This window comes from Hibiscus syriacus, unplaced genomic scaffold, assembly GCF_006381635.1.
Source record: "Hibiscus syriacus cultivar Baekdansim isolate YM2019G1 unplaced genomic scaffold, ASM638163v2 tig00019093_pilon, whole genome shotgun sequence".
Lineage (NCBI taxonomy): Eukaryota > Viridiplantae > Streptophyta > Magnoliopsida > Malvales > Malvaceae > Hibiscus > Hibiscus syriacus.
In genome coordinates, this window is record NW_024062462.1 from 149,663 (window position 1) to 167,958 (window position 18,296).

General features: G+C 29.1%; 1 pseudogene; it reads left to right on the forward strand.

The window, feature by feature from the left end:
• The first annotated feature begins 15,850 nt into the window (after positions 1–15,850).
• On the forward strand, positions 15,851–17,875 carry LOC120209525 (annotated as a pseudogene).
• Positions 17,876–18,296: the final 421 nt, after the last annotated feature.

An 18,296-nucleotide genomic window follows, 5' to 3' on the forward strand; every position in this document is an offset into this window, starting at 1 on the left:
CTTAAATTATTATTTTAATATATTTATGGATTGTTGTTTTGGAGTTTAGACTTTAAAATTACTTCATACACTCTTTCAATAATTTTGGATTAAATTTATTAGTTTATGTTTATATTAAGTTCTACATAGTTTAGTATATTTTATATATAGTTAAAAAAATAAAGTACAAATTTCAGTGAGTTTAATGAGCAACGCGCTTAATAAACAACAAACTTAAGCAACGAGCTTAACGAGCAACGAGCTGAACAACAAGTTTTTTAACGAGCACGAATGGAGCAAAATTTTAACGAGCTTAACAAGCAACGAGTCGAGTTGAGCAACAAAACTTTTTAACGAGCACGAGTCAAATACTACCCAACTCATGATCGACTCACTCGATAAACACCCTTATGTAGAGTATACAGGTCTTCTTGTAAGATATTTTAGTAGATTTATTTATTTTCTTAGCTAATACGAATCATAATAAATAAAAATGTAAATGATTTTTTCACAAATACTTTTAGTTTTATATTTATTAAAATATTTTATTATTTTCAATTGAATTTTACATTATTTTAGTTTGAGTTAGGGTCGGTTTGTTTAGGGGAAAACCAATTCCGAAATTCCGTGTTTGTTTCACGTAATTCGTTTTTCGAAAAATGTTTTCTAGTGTTTGGTTGGAGGAAAATTGAGTGGTCAACGTAAAACATTTTCCTGTTCAACAGAATTTCCTTTTTGTTTTATGGAAAATGACTTACGGTCTGATTTTCCGTAAGTCATTTTCCGAACTTTTCACTTCAAATAATAAATACTCAAAATAATTTTATTTTATGAATTTAATATTAATAAAATATTTTAATATCATTTTAATTAAAATATTAATTATTAAAATATTTAAAATATATTTATTAATATTTCTAATAATATAATATTATATTTTTAATATTATAATAAAATAATCAATTATATTATAATAATATAAGATATTAATTTTTTATTTAATAATATATAATAAATTATTAATAAAAATTTATATTTTTTATTAATTTCGTATAAATAATATTATTAAATTATTAATAATGAATAATATTATTTATATATTTAATATTAATATAATAATCTAATAATATTTTAATAAATATATTTAAAATATACTAATTAATATTTTTAAAATATAATATAACTATTACTTTAATAAATAATTAATATAATTTATAATATTTTTATTTCAATAAAATATACCAATATTAATATTTTTATTTAATAAAATTATAAAAATAATATTTAATAATAAATACATTATTTTAATATTTTTAAAATATTAATAATAAGTTTTATGATAAATAATATTATTTATTGTATTTAATATTTGTAATAAATAATTTTTAAAAAACTCATAAACTAGTGAAAAAATATTTAAACATCGTAAAATGTTTTTCAGAAAATATTTTTTAAAAAAATGTAATTTATTTTCCTGAAAAATATTTTTCGAAAAACGTTTTCAAAAATGTAATTCATTTTCCAGAAATGTAATTCATTTTCTAGAGTTCAATTTCCAGAAAACTAATTACAGCCAAACAAACATACCCTTAATTGCATTATATATCCCCCAAATTATAATTCTCATTTTAAAGTGGTCCCTAAACTTTTGAATATTTTAATTTCATCCTCAAACTATGACTCGCCTTCTAAATTATTCCTTAAACTTTTGAATTTTCAAATTTCATCATTAAACTATGACTCTCTTTCTAAATTGGTCCCCAAACTTTTGAATATTCCAATTTCATCCCCAAATTATCCAATTATGTAATTAGTTTCACCCATATTTTAACCTAAATTTTGTTTTTTTTCAAACATATAATAATATAACTTGGTCTGACGATTTTTATTAACAAGTAATGTGATTAGTATATACATATAGTTTGGGATAAAATTTGAATGTTCAAAAAAGTTTAGGGACCAATTTAGAATGAAAGTCATAGTTTGGGGTAAGATTGAAATGTCTGAAAGTTTGAGGACTAATTTAAAATCATAGTCGTAGTTTAGGGAAGAAATTAAAACATTTAAAAGTTTAAGGACCAATTTAAAATGAAGTTCATAATTTGAAGACATGTGATGCAATTAATTCTTTTAGTTTAGATTGCATTTACGTTATATTTTTCACGAAATCAATTCAATTATTAGTTTTATAGTGTACATATTTTCTTTTTCACAATTTATAATCCCATTACCACTCGTGTGAAATTAAGGACAGATTTCACTGCGAATGCATTGTGGAAATTTAATAAACCAAAAAAGTTTGACCCATGAGTTACCCAAAAAAATATAAAAAGATATCTATCACTGTTCATAATTGTTTTTTTAATAATATCATTTTTCATAATTTGAATTTGATTATCTGGATGGATTTATTTGATTAAGGTTTGATATATATTTTTAAATATAATGATTCGGATATAATTTAAAATTAAAATAATCTAATTAGCTCAAAATTGACTAAAATGTTAGTTGGACCGAAATCAACTCAAACTCGATATGATCTAAATCGATTTTCATCTTAATCGACAGGAATATATCATTAAATTTATACCAAACTCAATTCAAAATATTCGAAGATTTAAAAGTTGGCATGACTAAAAAATTGATGGATTTAATACTTATTTGATTCGAGTTTTACCCTTATCGGTAATAATTCAATACAATATCTTATCTAACCCGGCTTATTATAATTAACAAAATCTAATAAATCATGAAATTTAAAAATAATTAGAAATATTATATATACATATTTTTGTGTTATTTTAAAATTCAAATCTATGTTTTAATATTTAAAATCCCTAAATGCAATCTTATAGTCAAGGGAAGGGATGACTTGTGATCAGTAGGTAGTCTGTTTTGTAGGGAGGCCAATGTACGACTAGGGGACAGATAAATAATTGAGGGGACAATTATTCAATGGGTCAATTATAAAAAAATAATAAAGCGTTCAACCAATTATTACTTTATTGACAATTCCAGTGTCGTCCACATTAAAAATAAATAAAAATGCTCGTGTTTAAACGAATGATTATTCAGATTATAGTTTAAAGTATAATTAATGAAATATATCTTTCGAATAAATCATATTTAGTTTTAATATTTGTAGTTTGATATACCAATTCATGAAAGCATGTGAAGAGCTCAAGAATTATTTCGACAGCAAATCAATTCCAAACATTTGTGGTAGAGAACTGACAGACACACAATCAGTAACCGAATCAATACTATTTATCGTATGCTCTTAAGGCCCCGTTTGGTTCAAGGTATGATTTATTTTTGGGAGGAATGTTTTTTTCCCGGATAAATATATCCACGTTTGGATGGAAGTAGATTACCAAGTGCCCGTTAAAAAATAATACCAACATTGATTTTTTTACTATTTTCCCGGGAATATCTATCCCCGCATCTCCTTAGGTATTTCATTATTCCCGTCTTCGTTCTCTAAAATAGCCTTCTATCCCACTTCGTTATGGCTGAAATCTTCTTCGACTTGGTTATGGGTTTGTGTTCTCAAAATGGGAATTCCTAAAATTGAAATCCCTTTGCAAAGCACCTCGTTCCTTCCTCACGCTCCACCGCTCTAGATTTTCTCCCATTAAAATTTCTTTTCTTTTATCTTCTTCTCCCCTGACCTTGCTTCTGTCCAAGAATTTAATTTCATGGTTTTACCGGTAAGATTTCTCTTTGATTCTTTTCCTAATGTTGCGTTTGATTCCTATTTTGGACCTCCTATTTTGCATTTGGTTATTTTCCCCTGAGTTAGATTCTTTTCCCCTGAGTTAGATTCTTTTCCCAATAAGATTTTCATATATTATTTAGGGTTTCTTTAGTCATCCATGCCATGGGTTTTAAGTTTCCCTTTGTGTGTTCTGTTTCAATTTTTTTGTTCCATGGTTTGTCTTGTCTTAAGTTAATATCAAAATTCCTTCTCCTAGGTATTGTAGTTGTTATTGGAGCTGTTATATTTGGTTCTGCTTAAACCTCCATGTGCAGCATGTCAGTCAGTTTGGTTCCTTGTCTCTGACTTTAGGTAAAACTGAAATCTGAAAGTTAATGGTAAAGGCAGTAAATGTTCACAGAAATCTTAATACAAATAGAAATTTTTGGTTTTTGGTATCAAACGAACTATCTTGATTTCATTAGTTTAGTAAAAGTTTTCATAACGTCTAGTAGTCCAATATTTACATATATGACTACACTTGATAGGCACCTCTTACATTGATGAAAATGCATCCATTTCTCAGAAAGAAACAATCTAAAGATTTTGAATTTGGTTCTTTAACTGATTTTGGAAGATTTGGAATTGTTTAGATTTGTAAAAAGGTATGCTCTATTGTTCCACACCCATTAATTTTTCTTTTGTTTTCCTTAAAATTTCCACGTGCTACGTAGATTACAACAAGTTCTGTTGCAATCAGAAGAGGAACTAATGGAAAAACGTTCTTCCGAGCTTACCAATGAGGCAGCTACCCCAAAACCTAAGAAAATTGTTGGCAAGATGAAGGTGCTTTAAGGGCATCTGCATTTAATTGTTTGTAACTAAAACATTTTGATTGTACTTTTCTGTAGTTTTGCTTGGATATTTGTTTCTTCCGGTTTATCTTCCTTTTTAGTTATGGATTATCCAACTTGTTATTTTTTCTATAATTTTCCAACATCCTTTCCTCTCTGTCCATACATGTCATTAGAAACATATGCTTGCAGGCTGAGGATGAAAAGTTCGACTGAATAAAACAACATAAGAATGCAGCCTGGATCTGGTGAAACACATCTCTTGTATGCAACTATTCCTTAACTCTCTTGCTTTCTCTAAATTTCTCTAAGACTGTTACTGACAAGATAGGAACCGATACCTCCTGCAGCTTCCCAGATAGTTTGGGAGATGAACTAATTGTTGAAGTTTAATACTCCAAGGGGAAGCATTTGGGTCGTGTCCTTGTACAAGTGGCTGCTGCTGCTGAAGATTTGGTATTGTTCCAAAATACCGACAATTAGTTCTACTTAATTTGTAATTTTATTTTATTTAATAATGCTCATATGAAAGTTGAATGTAGACGGACAAGTTGCGCTGGTGGTCTATCTACCGTGAGCCAGAACATGAACCTGTAGGCAAGCTTCAGCTGTATATATACTACTCAACTTCAGATGATAATAGTCATCTCAAGGTGAACTAGTCTGGATTAGCTTAAACTTTTAAATCGTAGTTCCTTAATTAATTGCATTGATGTCTGTAGCTCATAGTTTGAAGAAAGAAGGTTTGGTCTATTTGTTTGCTTTCAATTTGGTACTATTGTCTAACATTTAGTTGTTTAATCTAAAAAAATGAATTAATTCTGCAATGGTTTTGTGATATTAATTGCATTCTTTTTTAGTGTGGTTATGTTGCAGAAACAGTTGCTTATGACCTTGTCTTGGAAGTTGCAATGAAGGTTCAACGATTCCAACAAAGAAATTTATAATTATATGGATCATGGAAATGGCTGTTAACAGAGTTTGCCTTGTATTATGGAGTTTCTGATGTCTACACCAAGCTAAGGTAATTGAATTTTGCCTTTTATTTTATTTTTTTTGTCCTGTTGGCATTCATATTTTAGAAGGTTACTGTTTTGGTCAATGTTTTTAGGTCTGGTATCTGTACATTTTTTACAAGTATCTTTCTTATGTAATGGATGTGGCCACGCCTACTGCTGACTGCCTGGGATTGGTGCATGAATTGTTAGTTCCAGTTGTTATGAAGGGCCATACTAAAGGAGCATTGACTCATCAAGAATTGTTATGTTGCATCATAATGGGTATCAACAATACCACATGTTTGTATTATGTTTATTACTATGTGCAAAATAAAATGAATCTGATGTGTTGAAATAAAAAGGGTCTTGCAAAGTCAATAGGTTGCTGTTGAAATAAAATGAATCTGTTTTGTATGATGTTTTGTTCTCATTTACAGAAAAAAATGTTTAAATTATAAAAACGAAAAATGTGCTAACATTTAATAAAGCTTAAAAAATTATAAGAATCAACAAGTTTATTTTTCTAATACAAATATGATAAATAAAGTTTACTTGACTAATGTAAATAATTGCAAGGTAGAATTGCAGAATTTAAATATAACATACACACACTATCATTTACAGAGAATTCAGTAAAATAAGTGAGCATCATCCTACATTTTGGTAGGAGTAAAATGGTTCATCTATTAAAATTTTCATATGTTTATTTAATTAAATGTTGATGTAAAATTTTAATCTATTTTTAGATAAATAATGTAAAAAATAATATTATTTATAATTAAAATAATACATGATATATTTACTCTTTTATTCTACCCATTTATCTTTTAAATTTTATAAAAATTTTATATATAAATTTTATTAAAAAGTATATAAATTTAAAATAATAAAGTAATATATTTTCGATGATTTTTATATAAATATTTTCATTTAAATATTTAGAATTCCACTTGTTAACACATATAGAACAAGGATAGTTTGGTAAAATACACGTTCCAGTAATCTCATATTCCTTCAACCAAACACTGTAATCATACATTCCTGCCAAACATACCAAACACAGTAATGTAACATTCCCAGTAATGTATCAGGTAATGTTACATTCCGGTAATCTCATTCCCATAGGTAATGTTATATTCCATGAACCAAACGCACCCTAAGGGAGTATTCTGAGCCACACTGCTCAGGACTCCCAAATTTTTTATAAGACCTTAAAGTTTTCAATTTTATTTTTATGAGGTTTTAATTTTTTTTTATAATCAAGGCTCCTAATTTTTATAATCTTATTTTTTTATCTTTATAATAGAGGTCCTTAATTTTTTTAATCCCACCTTTTACATTTATAATTGAGACTCTTAATTTTTCAATCCCGCTTTTTATATTTATAATTGATTCCCTTAATTTTTTTCAATCTCACTTTTTACCTTTATGATTGAGACCCCTAATTTTTTCAATCATATTTTTTTACTTTTATAATTTAGGCCCATAATTTCATCATTTTTCTAAGATTTATTAATGTAATATTAAATTAATTTTTCAAGGTAATAGAATATATTTTTGTTCTATAAGAACCTTTTTTTAGTTTCTCTCATGGCCCGAAAATGTATGAGGCGACTCTAATTGTACACTATCAATTATTTGTAGGCTTAATATAAAAATATGTGTCCAAACTATATCTAAAGTTAACTTTAGGTACCTAAAGAATTTTTCCTTAAAAATAGGTACGTAACGTTTTCTCCATTACACTTTTAGATGCCTAACGTTTCCGATGTTATATAATTCGGTGTCTGAGTTGTAACGACCATTTAAAATTATTGTTATATGACACGTGTCAAGCCTATAAAACTTTATTTTTTTAAAAAATTCAAATGATCTGAATTTATAAAAAAAGAACCCAAAATCCTAAAAAACCTTAATTTCAATCCCTTACCACGTTGACCGTCATAAAATGGCAATTGACATAAACCCTAATGGCGTGCAGCTATCCGAACCCCCATCGGTCGAGCCCCCATGCTTCTTGCGGTGATTGTAGCCGAAAATCGACGATAGTAGGTGGAGAATCTCTTTCAATCGATCTAAAAAATCATGTGTTTACATGGACATTGGGTGTTTGATCAGTAAGAAAATAAGGGGTTTTGGTCATTGGGTGGTTGTACGGTCGAACAATGTTGGGTGTTCGGTCGATTGACGATGTTGGTGTTCGGTCGATTGACGGCGTTGGTGGCGGCTGACGGTTTTAAGTGATTAAAATTATAGTTTTAAGAGATTTTGGGGTTTTTGGTAATTTTATAAAATTTTGAGTTATTTTAAATAAATTATAATTATAATTTTTTTAATTTAAATAAAAATTTATAAATGTGAGAAGTGTCATTTAACGGTCAAATTTAACGGCATTACAGTCCAAATACCTAAAAGTGTAACGTTGAAAACGTTAGACACTTCTTTTTAACGAAAAATTCTTTAGGCACCAAAAATTAAGTTTAGATATACTTTAAACACTTATATTTTTATTAAGCCTTATTTGTAAGTTATACTTAAGTTCTGAGTTGGATGAGTTTTGGGTAAACTACAATATTAGTTCTTTTTACTTTTAATGTCTTATTTTGATCTCTGATTTTGAAAAGTTACAATCTAGTCATTTTTATTTTCGATTTATCTTATTTTAGTCTGTCTTAACTCCCATTAATTTGATGATGTGAAATGATAATAAAAATAATTAAATTTTAATTTGACCCTTAAATTTTTTATAGAATATTAATTTGAAAAGTTCATTAATTAGAAAAGAGAAACAATATTACTAATTTAAAACAATTACAATGAAAAAACTACACCTTAATCTTTTTTTTTAATTATTTGTAGGTTTATATTTATTTTGAATCTCCCCCGTATGGTTCTTTGATTCTAAGTTACATCTATGACATGACATTTTTTTTAAAGAATTTGACATGACATTTAAGTTCAGGTTTTGTTCTAATATCATTTTTGTATTATTATTTGTTTACATTCCTTTTCATTATCGAATTTTAAAAGAGGAGTTTGACTATTGAAAGGAGAAAAAGAGTGTCCTTATTTTATTACTAGTTCACACTATTACAAAAGAGTGGGGGGAAATAATTGTGTTCTTGACATGGCCATGGCCATGGCCATTGATCGTGGCCACTGCCCACAAATTCATGGTTTTCAATTTTTCATTTCTTTTTGGCACTCAGTAACTTAGACAACACATGTTTAAATTATCTTATTTTAAAATAGAATAAAGTATACAAATAGTTCCCCATTATATATTAATATTTTATTAAATCTTTTAACTATTAAAAGTTATAAAATGATTAATTGATTATAGGGTGTTATATTTAAATAAATATTATATTATACCCCCACATAATAATAATAATAATAATAATAAGTTATCAGATTTTGTGAACAACTGGACCTTTGGATAAATTTGTAAATTCGAATGTCACATCTAATTTATATGTGCATCTTGATTCATATTCCATCACTTGTTGCTTCATCTTTGGTATAGCAATTTTGCTCAAAGAGATTGGACAGCCCCCCTTTTCATCCCTTTTAACTTTTATATCTTTTATCACCAACCGAATTTAGTTATAAAAGAATTATTGTTGTTCCTTAAACTTTCAGTTTCAAGCATCATGAATTCAGGGGTACGAGCATTCAATATTAAATGGTTAAGATATATATTTGAACAGATACTACCTTGTACTTACCTTATATTAATAAAAAAAACTTTTATATATTTTAGAACGAATCAAATAATCTCGATAGTAAATAAATTATTATTATTTCTTGAAATTTTAAATTCGAATACCATAAATTCAAGAATGTGAGCATTTAATGTTATTTTTTTCTATCTTTCACAATTTTTTTTTTTGGATGAATAATCTTTCACATTTTGTTTTGGCCTATTGCTTTTCTTGCTTTGCCCACAATATATTTAAAGCAACTTTAATCTCTCTAGTGGTCTAGAAATTAACTTTTTAATTATGACCCCTTTAAAGTAGAGTGGATATTTTTTTTTATATAAAATGAAAAAATATAATCATATTATCCGTAAATATTCCAAACTCTAAAAATTAGAGTATATTACTCGTTTAAATACAATTAAATTTACTGTCTTCAAATTATTATAACAGCAATACTGATCAACATAATAAACCCTTCCTTAAATTCTAATCTCAACATATATAAGATGTAGGGTTATAAATAAATTGAGTTTGAAATAAGCAGATTCTTATCTATGTACGCTTGTTCATTTTTTATTTGTATTCATTTAAAACTTTAAAATTGTATTTGTTTATATAATGTTTGTGAATATATTTATTTAGGGTTTATGAACCTATTAAATAAATATATTCGTGAATATTAAACAAACATGCTCACAAACTATAAACAAACAACTTCGAGAATATGTTCATGAACATAGGCATAATTAAACATGTCTATGAAAAAATAAAAATCCGTTTATGTTAGGAATTTGTAAGCGAAAAAATTAATAAAATCGATATCAACGTAGAATGATACATCCTTCGAGAATATGTTCAGAACATAAGTATAATTAAACATGTCTATGAAAAAATAAAAATTTGTTTATGTTAGGAATTTGTAAGCGAAAAAAATAATCAAATTGATATCAATATAGAATGATACATGCACAAGAGATAAAATTTAACGTGGTTCGATCTTTCCAATCTCCATAAATGAAAAAAAAAATCCACTATAAATGTATAGATCATGAAAAATATAAATACATGATATCTAACGTATCCCAAAATAATCAAATTGATATCAACATAGAATGATACATGCACAAGAGACAAAATTTAACGTGGTTCGATTTTACCAATCTCCATAAATGAAAAAAACAATATTTCACTATAAATATATAGATCATGAAAAATATAAATACATGATATATAATGTATCCCAAAATACTCTCCCTACATCCCTTTAAAACCCATCTCTACAACATAAACCCCACAAGTTATAAAAACTACAAAAGAATTACATCTCTAAAAAAATAATTATCTCTTATAAGTTTGCCATATATTTATATGGAAAACAAACTTCATCACCAAGAATCCTTATTATATAAGAATTCTAAAATAAATAAATTTAATCATCAAATAATTTTCAATCAATAATAAAATTTAACTTAATTTCTAATTATAATTTGAGTCAATATCTAACCGTTTATAAATAATAAACAAATAAATCATAAATAAACATACTTTTATTTTTATCTAATAATTAAACATAAATATTAATAAATATTATTTTTTAAACATTGTTTAATAAAATTTTGAAATGTTTTCATAAATATTCTTAAAAGAATTATTGTTCAAGTAAATAAAAATAATCAATATTTTTAAGTTAGTTTCATTATTTATAATATAAAATATTTATTTTATATTATAAAAATAAAAAAAATAATTATAAAATTCGAAAATCAAATACATAAAAATTAAGATTGAATTTGATTTTTTATTGATCGGTCTTATTATAAAGGACATAGAAGTTATACGAGTGGGCTGAAAACATATGGGCTAAAATTGAGCTGCAAATATAAGAGACTTACTTATAAATTGAATAAGTCATATTTATTTTATTTTTAATAGAATAAGTCATATTATGAATAACGATAAATGATAATTAAATTTATTTTTAATAATAATGGGAGAAAACATAATGGAGGATAATATAATTTAGGGTTTAATACCTAAAATATCATTTTTGTTTCATTTTGGTACTTAAATTTTATTTTATTTCAAAATTATACATAATGTTTAGTTTATATTTCGTTTTGATACCCTCTCTATTAAAAATTTAATAATGATTTTGACGTGTCATCATAAGGTAATGTTACATCATCATTGAAAAAATAAAAAAAAATATCAGATCAACAATTCTGTAAAAATTTTAACGACAATACCAAATTGAAACATAAACTAAATATGAGGTATGGTTTTGAAAAGAATGTAAAGTTTGAGTATTAAAATGGAACAAAAGTAATAAATTAGGTACTAAATATGTAGTTTACCCTATAACCTATTACTGAAAGTTCCTCCGATAGATGGGTTAAATTTTTGGGTAATGGTTCAGACCAGTGAATTTTATTTGGGTCCATGGATTAATTTAAAAGATACAAGGAAGCCCATCTAAATGGCAGAAAGTTTCCTGAAAAATATGATAGTAGAAACTTTACTTGCCATTTATACACTTGCCCAATTATTGCCATTGGGTCCATATTGTTTGTTTTGTTATTTCCTTCTAACATGTTTTTTTTATTAATGGGTAAATACAAGATATTATTTGTCAAAAGTTATTTTTCAATCATTCAACATTAAACGTTCATACATTTAACATTCTTAATGCTCGTGCTCAGACTTCAAAAACTTCAAAAAAATAACGACAAATCTTTTCTGATTGAAGTCGCTTGGTCTGTGGTAATATGAGATTGTGTAAGATGGTCTCGTTTTTTTATTCAGAGACACTTGCATTTAACTTATCAGATAATTCTAAATTAATTTCAACTTAAAAAATGTTATACAATTATAAATTTAAACTTCTAACGTGAGATTGTTAGTTACACGTCCTATCAAGACTTTTTCCACTCTGATTTCTTATGGTATTTTTCTTGTTTCTTTACTCCATGTTGCATTGATAACAACGGTAGACTGAAATATATATAATTTGTTAATCAAGTCCTTGGCACTAGTTGTTTTGAAGTTTTATTTAACACTTAACATCATAGTAATAGGCTCTAATCTAAATCATTCTTATTTTTCTACCCTTAGTTATCCTTGGACGTATTAAATTCACTAAAAAGTGAAAAAGAAAAAAATAAAGATGTTATTGTGAAAACATGTGGAATTTTCTGATATGAATATTAGGTATGAATACGTAATACAATGAGTTTAGGACAAGTATAACAAGAACAATGGTGTGGATGGGCATGTGTCTGTCCAAAATTCAAACCACATTGGAATTGGTAATTGGTAACATGGGGTGATCTCCACATCAATGGAAATTCCCAAACAAATCTTCTTGGAAACCATCTTTTTTATGTTGCATGTGAAAGGTAAGCCATATATACAATGTTAAAAGGTGCAATCGATTGACAAATTCAACAAATACAGCCTGTCATCAATATTTGGTTGGCTTGTCACCAGCTAGCCGCCCAATTTAGGTTCAATATGATAAGATCTCAATTCCCAAATATAAAGATCAATTATCTTCGGCACATGTCTAATTTCTATAGGTTTAGTTCTTTTATTAAGCATTGTGGCCCTTATATTTAGAGCCAAAAACACAAGTTTCACCTTATAATTTTATAATTCAATATTTAAATTTGTCGAGAGATCGGTTTTTTTTGCCAAAGAATTAATAATATTTAACGATTATTTTAAATTTTGATTGAGTATTAATCAAAATTAAAATAATAGAAGGTAGGGAAGAAAATAATGAAAATATATAAAGAATATGCATATCATATTAAGTTAAACTTAATTGTCTAATAAACAGTAACACCCTTGATTAAATTCATATAAGAATAGAAGGCAGTTAGGTTGTTACTTGTTAAGTACAGTATAAATTGATTTTATTCGGAAATATGTAATGATTAGCAAAAATATCACATCAAGTACCTACAACAAAACTAGAGATGCACTTCGCGTGTACTCGGCACTATTTATTAATACTATAATTAATCCCTCACAACTTCTAAATATCAAACGATATTTAATTTGGAACACTTATTAATTTCTTTAATCTATTTAAAAAATAATAATAAATATAAGAGCACTTTTTATATAAAACAAGAATACACTGTCGTTTCGAAATATTAGAGTAATGTTTCGAATATAATATTTCTAGTGATGTATAAAAAAATTGTTTAATCATTTAATTTTTTAATTAACTGAATAAATTTAAAATTAAATTATTATAAAAATAATAAAAATATAAGATTGTTGGCGAGAACAAGAGGATTTTGTCGGCCATGAACGGTTCTCTCCTTCTGACTGGGACAAAGAGTCACGATCGATGTTTGGATGAAGGAGAGGGTCGAGGAGAAGAAGATGATAAGAGAGTAGTGGAGGCTACAGGGATCCAACCCCATTCTTGTTTCGATTGGGATATTTAAAATGGCTTTTAGTGCAAGTGTCAATCATAGGGTTATTATGACTATTTGAAGGTAGATAAACTATGTAAATTTTGTCGTCAAACAATGAATTTCGCTCTGGTAAGTCATATGGACCTGTCAGAGGTATTGTCTATACACTGTAGTTGACTTGAGTTTCTATACTGGGAGTATACGAGCATCTTAAAGGATTGTTGATGAAGTGCTGGTAGATCCAATATGGATGAGACTATGAGGTTTCAGAGGACGTCTTTAGATGTATAACAATTTGTCCCCTCTTAGTCCAGAGGAATGCCATAAAATGACTTGACCCGAGATTCATCGTAGAATATATAATGATCTTTTTATGATCTCATTTGGATGTTTTCTGGTTGAGGGAAGAATGAATTATATCGGCCGTAGACAATTCACCCCTTCGACTTGGGTAGAGAGCACAATCAATGCAGTCTTTGATATGTTTGTCGAGGGCGTCTTTATAATTTATTCGTTAGTAGAGGATGGTCGTCTTAGGTGAGTTGACGGAGGATATATTTGTTTCTCAACATCTTATAGTAATAGTGACTAATTTTGGAGGAGCATAGGGCGTCTTAGCCTTGGTTCTCTCATTCCAATATCATACGTGATAGTTTTTCTATGACTAGGATGAATAAGTAAAGGGATAAAGGATCTCCTTGATGTTATCCTTGCTGTGGGAGGGAACTTTCTATTTTTTTGGCCATTCCAAATGATTTCAATTGCGATGATTTCAACACAGACATGATTAGCGATAGCGATATTATTTTATTCGAGAAATTGTATTTACTAAGTATCCCTCATAAGAAGTTCTAATTAACATTGCCATATTCTTTTTGTAAGTCGATTTTCAATATCATTGCACCTTTACAACCCTTTAAGTTCATCATAGTATGTACCATCTCTTGAGCTACAATTATATTATCCGTTGAGCTTCTGCCCGCTAAGAAGCTATTTTGGAAAGGTCTTATGATCCGTTGTAAGATAGGTAACAACCGTTGTACCAGTACCTTTGACAGGATTTTATATGACGTGTTGAATAGACTAATCGGTCGATTTATACGATCATGAACTTGAGTCTTCGAGATTAAAATCATGTATGTTTTTAACGCCTGAGCATCAAAACAGCCTACTCCGAAAGCATTTTGAATGAATTTGAGGAGAGTCTCACAATTTTGTTTGTAAAATATTGGTTGAATCTCATATGATCTTTGGGACTTTTAATCTTCATTGAGGACAGTGCTATTTGTATCTCCTCTATAATTACCTTCTTAGTAATGCTCATCCTTCTTCATTGTTTAATTTGGTCTGAAGTGATCATAAGTGTAGTTCAAAGCAATGGTATCTTTCCTGTTGAACAGTAACTTCAATATTTTTGGTCAGTACATCATTCATCGTTTATGAATAAATTAGTTACTTTGTTTCGAGAAGGTCGAATGATCGATGAAAGGTGAAAGAATTTAGTGCTTCACTCACCCTTGACGATCCATTCGAACGAGATTTTGAAGCCACAATAATTCTTCTCCAGTAATACTGTTTGGTATTCCTCCACAGCTTTCTCTCAAGTTCTTGAAGGTGATATGAACTCAAGAAGTGAGGCGCCCTTTGAGTTCTTCTCAATCTTTTCATGACAGTTTTCTTTTCTCCCATGCTTGCTTAAATAAGTACAAGGACCAAATATAAGTATTATATTTATTTTTCTCATTTTAAAAGTATAAGGACCCAAATGTTCTCTTGTCATATTACATGTACCAATACATTACATTTACCAAATTTATCTAGAATTAGGCATAATTTTAATAAGAGTAAAATACACATACTGTCACTAAGTTATACTAAAATAACTTTTTAACTACTAAAATTTTAAAATTTTAAAATAATCATTAATTTATCAAACTGTTATAAAATAATCACTTTAAATGATAGCATAGATAAATTTTAATGAGCTTAAAGACTATTTTGAAATGATTTGACCTACTTTATAATAATTTGATAAAAGTAATGATATTTTGTAATAGTTTAAAATTTAATGATTTTTAAAATAAATTATAACTTTGGTGACAAAAAAGATTATTTCGTCATACTTTTTGACCATTTTGTACCCTTTTAATTATTAGTGAAATGAAAACTTAAACGAAGAAGAAGAGAAGCAGTTCTCCGCCTCAGCCTACGCGCTCAAAACAAAATTCCAGCTCTGCCCTTAAACTTCATTCAAATCTTAAAGATCCAATTATGTGATTTTCCTTTAAATTCACTAATCTAATGGCTTCGATCCGTCGAACTCTCTCTCCAGCACATCGCGACCGTTCATACCAGAACAGCGCCGGATTCTCCTCTCCGTCTAACAAGTTTTTACCCAACGGAAGCGGTAAACACTTCCCCTCGTCTTCCTCGTCTTCGCATTTACGGCTTTGTTAACCGCCGTTTATTTAGTGTACCGCAAAGGGTGGCGGCGGTCTTTTTGCAGGTGTCTCTTATTTTTCGCTGTAGGTTTTATTTCGGAGTTGCTCCGTTTGGATACACGGATACCGATGTCCGAGCCAAGGGTCTCGCTTTCCCCGACCTCAAGCCGCCACCTGTCAATCTCCAATTGGACGAGCAATACGTGTCTTCTGTTTCATTGGGCGTTACAACGAGATTGGCGGAACAAAAGGAAGTTGCCGGTTAATTGAGCCGTTAAAGCAGTTAATCGTCATTACCCGACTTGTAATCGGGGATTCCAGGCGTATTTCTTGAACAGGTTAGGGCAAGTTTTGAGGTTAGTGAAACCGCCGTTGGTTTGGATGGTGGGGGAGGAGAAAGCTGCGTCGCTTGAGACGGCGGAGATTTTGAGGAAAACCGGGGTTATGTATCGGCACTTGGTTTCCACTCTAAACTCTAGCAGCGTGAAGGAGCAAACGGTTCATCAGAGAAACGCCGCTTTGGAACATATTGAACGGCATAAGCTCGACGGGATCGTGTTTTCGCCGACGAAGACAATTTCTACACGCTCGAGTTGTTTGAAAGCTTGAGAACTATAAGGTAACTTAATTTTAAGTATGATTTTAATAGAGTTAATGGGGATTACAAATTTAGGTTAAAATGGAGTTTTGGAGATGTATTTATTGGGATGCCAATAATTATTGAATTGTTCTATTAACAGCTTGTTTGTTAGGCTATTAATTAGAGATGGGGGGCAGTGGAAAATGGAAGTGATTTTTGGTTTTGTGGTTGGTGGTTCACTATCTGTAAATGATGTTATAACCGAATCCATTAGGGGTTTTCGTTTGTGAATCAAATCAGCTTGTTATTTCTTTAGTATTCAAGCTACTCGATCTAGTTTAATTTCCATATGACATCGGAGCAAATGGTTCAGGTCGTCTGTTTCGGTTGTCCAATGTTTGAAGGATTTTCTCCATCTTTTGTATAGTATCGATAGTTTTGTTGCATTTTGAATGACATTTGAGAGAAATTAACTTAAAACTCTTTTCGATTGATTAGAAGTTTTCCCTTTCAAATGGATAATGGAGTTGGTGTTAACTATTTACACGGTTTTTCTTAGCTTTGAATGATATAACTTGTCGGAATTCACCATTTCTTAGTTCTTCAATGGTGTAATTATATCGTAATTTTTGTCTTCGCCTAATTTTCTTAGTCTACACCAATCCATAATATGGATTCTTTTGTAGCCGTTTGGAACTTGGCCTGTTGCCATGCTTGCACAAAGCAAGACAAGGCAATTCTGGAAGGTCCAGTGTGCAATGCTAGCCAAGTAATTGGATGGCACACAAATGAGAAAATTAAAAGACTTCGTAGGTTTCATGCTGATATGTCGGGATTTGCTTTCAACAGCACTATCTTGTGGGATCTAAAGAGATGGGGACGCCCTTCTCAAACCCGGTTCGACAACTAGACACAGTAAAGGAGGGGTTCCAAGTATGAATTATACCATTTGTTTTTATAATTTAATGTACTATATCTTCCATTTTTGCAGCATGATTCTTTGGTTTGCTCATTGTTTCTTTATGCAGGAAACTACATTTATAGAACAAGTTGTGGAAGATGAAAGTCAAATGGAAGGTATACCACACAGTTGTTCGAGGATTATGACTGGCATCTCCATTAGATATGGGTAATCTTGTTATCCCAAGGATGGCTACTTGAGAAGAATGTAGAGGTCACCTTGCCTGTTAAGTGATGGAAGCTTGTATCTACAATTCTTTATGTTGACAGCTTAATGGGTATGAGATTTAGCTCTTCTCTTTCTGTAAGCTTGACTTCAGTTATCTGACAGATAGCCCTTCACTAAAATGGAAAAAGAAAACACACGTGAATAGATGGCGATTATAGAACTAATGAAAAGAAGTGTTAGATCAGACATGAGTTATCTCTTGAGCTGTTGGTTCTTTTTGATGTATATGTAAATCATTTTTTTTTGCCTTGGATTTTATTTTATAGATATGTATAAATAATGGATGTGAAGAAAGTGTCTTATTGAAGCTGTTTTTTGTCACAGTGTGCCTATATTTCTGTGGTGGCACATTATTCCCAACTCTCCGACCAGATTGGGACAATCATCATCATATAATACGCAATGCAGATACTCATTGGCAAAGAGA